General features: G+C 43.7%; 1 pseudogene; it reads right to left on the bottom strand.

Annotated features, from left to right (window-relative positions):
* Positions 1–3716: 3716 nt before the first annotated feature.
* LOC120662780 lies at positions 3717–7708 on the bottom strand (annotated as a pseudogene).
* Between the last annotated feature and the right edge of the window lie 562 nt (positions 7709–8270).

Here is an 8270-nt window from a genome sequence, read left to right as displayed (position 1 = left end):
TCAACTGCGGGCCGCCGCCGCCGCCCGGACAGACGCCGGCGGCGGCGGCGGCCACCGGGGACGGCCTGGGGAGGGGAGGTGGCTGGCGGCGCGGATCGCCCCCAAGTCGCCAGGGAGAGCGACGCGGGGGGGGGGGAATATGTGTATTGAATGTTCATAGCAAGCAACACTATTGCTCACATAAATCACATGGTACAGTTGATCACATCACTATATAAGAATTAAATGTTGCAGTGTACCTATGAAATTGTGCAATGAAACTATGCACTGAGAAAGATTGTTTCATCCCAGTGTCAAGCTGAAATGGCACTCTTGGTAACTGTGCGATGAAACCATGCATTGAGACCGGCCTTAGATATGCTTAGATCTCGAGATTGGATGTTTGTGAGAACTATTATTTTTATTACATAAGGCAATCTTTGGTATCACTTTTTCATGTTGCAACGGATCGGGGAATTCCCATAGGGCGTCTGCGCTAACAAGGCTGTTAATGTTCTATAAACAATAGATCATGCATGATTTCAGATATGAGTTTTGTGTTGACACTTGCTACAGACCATTTTTTAGCGTCAATTTGGTCAAAATAAATAGATGAACTTGCATTTCTTACACTCATAATGCTAATAAATCATCAAAATTTCAAATGGTTTTGTAGAAATTTATAAGTGCAGATTTTTGACTAAAAATGAAGGGCAATCATAATTAGACCTTGGTCAGCCGAACATCCAGGCCAGCCGAATCAACCTTGGCTCCCCTAGTCTCCAGCCACCCAGGGCCGTGCCGGCACAAAGCGGGGCCCTGTACGGAAGATATGACTTCAAATGATTTTTATATCGTGTCGCATGCCTTCCCAGGTGCTGCCGCCTAGTTGTCGCGCGGCGTCGTGATCATTGCCTGTCGCCTACTGTTGTCGCTTACCATTGTTGCCGCTTTGTCGACTTCGAGCGTGAGTCGTGATTGTGTGAAGATTAATCAGCAACTGCAAAGACTCAAGGGCAACAGGTCAAGCTAGCAGATCTTTTGGCTAGGGGCGCGTGTTCAATGTCTATCACTTACATTTGGATCGGCTAAGAGCAACTCCAGCATCAGCCCTTAAATCAGACCCTCTAAGTGTTAAATTGGGCTACCTCTATTTTTTAGAGGCCTCTAAATTTACTCCAACTCCAACAATAGCTCTCAATTCTAACTTACGGTAGAGGGCTCTGTAGAGACCCACTAGGAATAGAGGAAGGAGGAGGAAATTTGGAGTCCTCCCTGAAATAAAGGGTCTACTAGAGAGTCTGCTAGAGTACATTTTTTCATCCTCTAAACTTGAGATAGGAGTATGTTTAAACCATCTGCTAAAGTTGCTTTTATAAACAAGACAGAACATAATTAATAATTGTCGGGCTAATGAGATTAATCGTAATAGGCTGCGAACAAATTTTGGGGCCCCTGAAAAATGGGGGCCCTGTGCGGCCGCACCGGCCGCACCCCCTCCGCCCGGGCCTGCAGCCACCAAGTGTTGCCTCCTTATTGGTTCTCCATGTCAGTTTGGGGGTGCTCACACTCGTTTCCCGACCGAGAAGCTGATGGCTCCCCTCTATAAATATAAATTTATAAGGGGATGACCTTCAAATAGAACATACCAAGATGTAGCCTCATCCTCACCTGTAAACGTCTTAGGCTAGTAGAGTTCAGGCGTTGAGCAGTTCTTCAAAATCTTAGGGTCTTCATGAAGAGTTGGTATGGTGTTGTATCTTCTGTTTTATGTAATGACTTGAGTATGCACTAGAATTTATTTATTTATTTAGCTTGTTTGGTTCATATGCTAGTGGCAATGTATGTGATCCTTTCATGGTTCATGCTTGAATCATTTATCCTACATGCTTAGCTGGGTAAAACATCTAGTGCCATGGTATCGGTTTCATCCCCCTTAACCGGACGCTCTAGACCTAAGGCTCCTGATAGAGTGGTAATCGTTAATGCAGACGTGGTGTCTTGGTTAAAGGTTACATTTGAATGCGGCTTTACCTCATGGTTTGTAGAGGTAGCCGACAGGTGGTGACAACCCTATCCGGTCAGCGTAACCCTTCATGTTCGGGTTGAGCGGCAGGAGGTCCATAAAGTACCATGATGACCTAGACAGTCTTATATATCAACCATGAGCGGTCTCCCGGTAGTGCCATGGAACCTAGAGCCCAAGTTTAAGCATGTGTGTGTGTAAATGTATTCAAATACAAGTTATGTTTGCTAAACGATAAATATATCCTTGATTGCCCTTAATACTCTCTCACTCCTCTACTATCCTAAATAATTATATCTGATTGGTTCATCTTGTGTCACACTATCTCCCTGTCAAATTATTATTTACCCCTGTTCAGACTTTGGAGATTAATCCATAGTAATTTCTCTAAACTTTATAAATTCTTTACACCGTTGCCTTCCTCTGCGAAAATATAAATGACAACCCTGGTATACTCCCGGATAAAATGCTACAGGGTATTCGTTTGTAACATACGAAATATCCCCATTGGCATTTGCAGGTCTTGTAGTATAGGAACACTTACCTAGCAATGACGCTGGTAAACACCAATACTTTGCCAAACACGCTTGCATCACTTATCAACCTATTGGAATGACAACAATAAATAGCAACATTGACCGCGGTATGGGATGTTTTTAGCTCCGTTGGCACTGAGAGGTGGCTTGGATGGATTCCAATTTTTACTCAGCTAAAATCATAGCAAGCCAATAGCATGACTTGCCAAACAAAGTCAGGGTACGTCAAAATCTGGGTATGAGATATATGCTTTCACTAGTTTAGTGCGAAAATATAGAATCCATACTTTTCCCTCTTTTAAGGTTCAAAAAAATTTCTAGTGACATGCTATAGTTTAGCTACAAATATTGAAAGTGCCAATTTTTAGACCTAAACTAACTGATAGCTAAATTATACCTCGATCCCACGCGACCCCGGAACAGGACATGGCCACTGCAGATGGCTGTGTCGAGACCCTGGCATGCCGCTTGAAACAAACACCGCCTCAGAGGTAAACGCTGAGGATAAGGACACTGGACAAGCCCATAGTAAATTCGCTCTGTGCAAATCAGCAATTTATCGGGAGCAAAAGCGTTGGGGGAGCTGCTGCCATAGTTGGAATGCTGCAGTGTTTTGGATGTGGTTGTTTAGCTCTTATTAGGCGCGCATGTAACAAAAACTAACCTAGGCCGTGGTTTCGACATTGTAATTTGGACCGTTTTTTCTATCTATTAATACAACGACGTGCAGTTCTCCTGCGCGTTCGAGAAAAAAAATCAGCAATTTACCTAACGCCCGGGTTGGGTGTGCCGGAAAATTTTTTATTTACCCAGCGAATAACTATTTTGTAATAATCAAATACTATTTTAAAAAAGAATAAATTTTGGGATGTTTCTGGAGGCTTGCTTTCACTTCCTAAATTATAATGAGAACTTTCTTATTAGACGCACATGAGAGAAGTATAAATCATACCGCACAATTTACACAGATATTCCCTAAGCTAATTCACCATGAAACATTTCTGATGAGATTATAATCGACTATCACATCATGTGCAATATAAGCTAGAAGAAAATTTTATTATACCCATTTGACCCCCTTGATCAATTTGCTTGATACCCAGCTTTTTATGCCAGCTGGACGTTAAACTGCAGGAAATAATGTTTTCTGTAGCTCACACGAAAACAGATCACGATAACATTATATGGTTTTATTTAAAAAAAATAGTAGGTTCACCAGCTACTCATCACAGCATGCATTGTTCAGTAAACTACTGCTTGTCATTCCTACTCTCTACTCGTAGATGAAACTACATGTCATTCCCACTAAAATTTTGAATCGCTACGTTAAAGTTTAGCTTCTGCAAGTGAAGGTCTAGCTGAGATTTCAATATCACCATAAGGCTCTTTTTGTTGGGCATCAATGTAGTCATAACTCTTCAGAACCTACGGGAAAAAGATATATAAAATCCAAATCAGCAAAAGGAAACTGCCTCCTGCTTAGTAAAATGAAAACTGCAAGAAAAAACACTAGCAAAAATTCTAAAAATTACCATTGTCTCGAAGAACATCCGTGCAGCTTGCTTTCTTACTTTCCCTTCCAAGATTCTGGCCAAACTGAATTTTCCAGGCTGCTCATCAGAAGGGGTTGAAGGCACATGGTCCTTGAAGAACAGTGCAACAGCTCTACAATGCCATATAAAAAGTCACAACTTGCACTTGAATACGAATGGCACGATAAGCTCAAACATTTCTCATTACCTTGTCCTAGCAGACATGCTTCCTAATCCTGTGGTTCCAGTATCTGGATCAGATATGCCACCAGGAGTACATAAGAGCCCTGGAATCTCTGGCTGATCATCATAATCATCATTGACTGGAAACAGGGACGCCATATGATCAGAGTGGGGAGTACTTTGTCCAGGTAATGAATTGGTCCTGACAGATTGTGGCATTTCAGTAACACCAGTTCCTCCGAGTCCAGAATGTGGAGTTCGACGGACAGTTTTGAAAGGAGAATCATCTTCTGTTATTGGGGATGGCATATCTACTAGGGAGAATCGAGGGAACTCGGGCAATGTATCTCCATCTTGTGCTGCACCTGCTCCTCCAGGTGACTTGGGCGTGGGCTGCGGTCCAGGCTGTCCATCTGAATTTTTCGGAGAATTTGGGGTCAAAACACCTTCAGGCAGGGTATCCTCATTTTCATGAGACTTCGGGGTGAGCTGTGTTTCAGGAGCATCCTGACTACCACCATAATCAGCCATGGGTTCACTAGAGTCAGGCTCAGCATCAGGGTCACTCACACGGGGAAAGTTTCTATCATAGGTTACATGTAGGTAAGTGCACATCCCTGAAAAGTAGTGAATTTGGGGTATGCGTATGTCATGGTCTTTCGAGAAGTGAAGACAGCTGAAACCTCTGAAATCAAAGAGCATACCAGCTTACCTTGCACCAAGGGTTCAAGCAAAAAGCTGCTGTCCTTTCTACCAGACCTGCTGAATTTCCACATATCCAGGGCTGTTTGTGGTGTCTTTCTTCTCTTGCAGAGTAACTTATCTTTTGGACCATGAATCTGTTCCTTCATACAGCCGTAAAAGAGAAGCTCAAACTCCATTACTGTTAACACTTAACAGAAGAGGACATCAGGAAATCATGTTTCTTATCACTACCATATGCCGGTGAAAGCATCTTGGGTCTGGTGGTTGAGTTGTGGCTATGTAGATTCCTGGTGTACACAATTTAAAAGATATATACATGGCTATGTAGATCCCTAGTTGGTGCAGAGGCCAAACATTAATCTCCATTATCGAAAAAAATGACCGTACAGCATTTGTGATGGTAAAAGTATACTGTCATGGCAGCCTGCTGTTGTGACTACTGCTCAAGTAAATAGATATGAATATTGTTTCCAATGGGGGTCAGAAAGTTTCACTTGTCGTTCAGCTCTATTACATAGTCAAAGATCATCTCTCTCTTTCTTTTGTTATCTTGTGCTTGAGGCGAAGATGGTGATGGTTCAAGACGCAATTCAGGTAACTGGTTGTCTGAAATAAAAAAAGATAAGGGAAGTTGGATCATGAGAGTTTCACCATCACAATAAAATCCATTTCTCTTGACCTTTTAGCATACCATACTACTCATGCTGGCGGAATTACAAAATAGGTTCAATTATGTTAAATTGCAAGAGAAGTGAAGACAGACAGAAATACTTCAGCTGCATAATGTCTCAGCAAACAAATACTTACCAGAATTTAGGGGCCTGACATCATCAATAAGATCACATGTGTTAGGAGTTTGTAAAGGTACGTATATCCCAGCTAATTGTTGACCAGCGGAAGAAGTTCATCCATTGATGGAGGGGTGATGACCTTGTTCTGCACAAATGGTGAAGAATCCTGGTCCACCACCATGGGGTCATCATTTCGAAAAACTGAATCTGTAAAGTGGTCAGGCCCCTCCCGTGGAGCTTCTCGCATTATTTCTGGCGGATCATATGCTCCATTTGACGGATTTTCAATGTTGGGGTTTTCTGGCATATTGCCTGGAGGGTCTAGAGGAATCTCGTCACTAAGAGTGTTACTTGCTCCAAAACCATCATCAAACCGAGGGAATGTCCTGGACATGATTGCAAAGGTTACATGAGTACACTAGAAAGAATAGAGACAATATTCAAGAAACATACTCTGGCTCAACTGGTTCAGGCCCCATATATGGTGATACATAACTAGCCGATGGCTCTACTCTATCATCCTGCAGCGTTGCATAAGCAAAATGTTAGTGATTTGAGAAGTACAAAAGAATGCAAAAAAAACTTGGATAATAAAGAATACCTCATCAAGATCTATCATCATATATTCTCCTCCTGCAACACCAGGGTGATACTTAATTAAACATAGGAATTGCATTGTCCATGAGCATTTACTTTATTGAACTTCCCTTACCTTCCAAAGTAATCTGATCAGGAGTCTTTTGATGATTATCGGATGTTCTGCAGAAAGTTCAATAAAACAACAGTATTGCAGAAAGTTCACCTTCCATGAATAAATGCGAACTAGGCCTAAGAGAAGATGCCCTGATAATCTTAAGGCGATTGGAACCTCAGGAAACATTATACTCTCTGCAAAGGCAGAGGGCATGCATTAGATGACTATGGCAATACAGAATAAGAGAGTCATAAACACACAAAAAAACAATCCAAATATCTTGAATGTAGAATAGCACCACCACCATGAATGCCGAGTAACTTAAGGGATATCGTCTCAGTGCTTAACAATTATATTAAAAGTGACCACAAGGATCAATTCTCAGACATCTTCCATTCATCCGAAATCATTGTCTCACCAAATTGCAAGGATATTACTACTGACTGATTTTTTGTGGACCGACGGGAAAAGGTTAGTTCAAAAGAAGGAACAATAACTAGCACTACTAATTACTTCCCTTTTTTCAATTTTAATAGAAAATCTAACTGGCACATTGACTTCACCGTCAGTATCAAATGCACATGGTTGGTTCAGAAGATCATATCTTTGGGCACAAAAAGCAAGAACATCTGCACAAACAGCCGATATATAGTTGCTACTTTACTGAGTTCTGAGACCGGAGGTCATTTTGTTCTTTCCCAAAAACCCAACCAAATAGCCTTCTTTCAAATTTTCTGCAATAATGTTGTGATAACAACAAATCGTTACACAAAAATCCATCCAGTAACTGAACGCCATTAACGAATCCTAACAAGGAGAAAATAATCTAAACAAGAGTCGCCCAACAAACCCCAAAAAACACTTCTTTTTATCTTCAGCAAAATCCTACAACAATAAAAAATATTTAAACAAAACATGAGCCAGTAGCAGTTACGGTAATAGGAGAAATTAGTCCACGTATGATTATTTCCCAAAACCCAACCAATGCATTTTTTTTTCATCCTTCAACTTGCAATACGCTGATCGGGGGCAAGATTTTCGCTCAATGTGCGATCACCGAGGGAGCGAGGGACGGGACCGACGGACCTGCGTAGGTGCGGATGTCGATGCCATCGATCTGCGGCCGCTTGATCTTGCGCTCGAGGTGCGCGGCGATCCACACGGTGCCCAGCGGGCTCTTCCGCGCGAGGATCGTGTGCGAGTAGAACATCCTCGCCGATCCCCGGCGGCGGCGTGGCCTGCGTGGTGTTTCCCGATGCCGCGGCGGCGAACGGGAGGGCGACGAGAGACGGAACGGGGTGGGGTGGTGTTTGCGGGAGTTTAGGACACGTATATCATTACAAAAGATGTCCCGATGTCTATACCACTAAAAAGTTTGGTGACACTTTTATATTATTGTATTTTTTTTATTTTGACGTATGTACCATTCCGTCCATCTGGTATTAGAATTTAACAGATTCGCATCTCTGACGGGTGGCACCCACCTATGAAATTGTCGATTGTGCCCTCGTTCCATTTATCCCTTAGTGCTACTCCACGAGTCAATCTCCTCACTCCACTCTGCGCCCCTCCCTCCCCTGAACCCTAGCGCGCCGGCGCATCTATGTCCGCCAGCCGGCCGCCGCCTACCGCCCCTTGGATCCGTGCCGGCCTTGCCTCCCGGCCGTGTGTGGAGGAGCGCCGGGGTGCCGCGCATCGGGGGCCCGCGCCGGGGCGCCGCGCGTCCGGCGTCGGCCCGCGCCAGGGTGCTGTGTGCCCGGCGTCGGGGGCCCGCGCGTCGGGGCGGTAGGGGGTGCCGCCCTGGCCGCGTGGGGGCGCTGCGCG

This window comes from Panicum virgatum, chromosome 2N (assembly GCF_016808335.1).
Source record: "Panicum virgatum strain AP13 chromosome 2N, P.virgatum_v5, whole genome shotgun sequence".
NCBI classification, from domain to species: Eukaryota; Viridiplantae; Streptophyta; class Magnoliopsida; order Poales; family Poaceae; genus Panicum; species Panicum virgatum.
The sequence above is the reverse complement of the archived record's forward strand: the minus strand, read 5'-3'. Positions and strand labels throughout refer to the sequence as shown.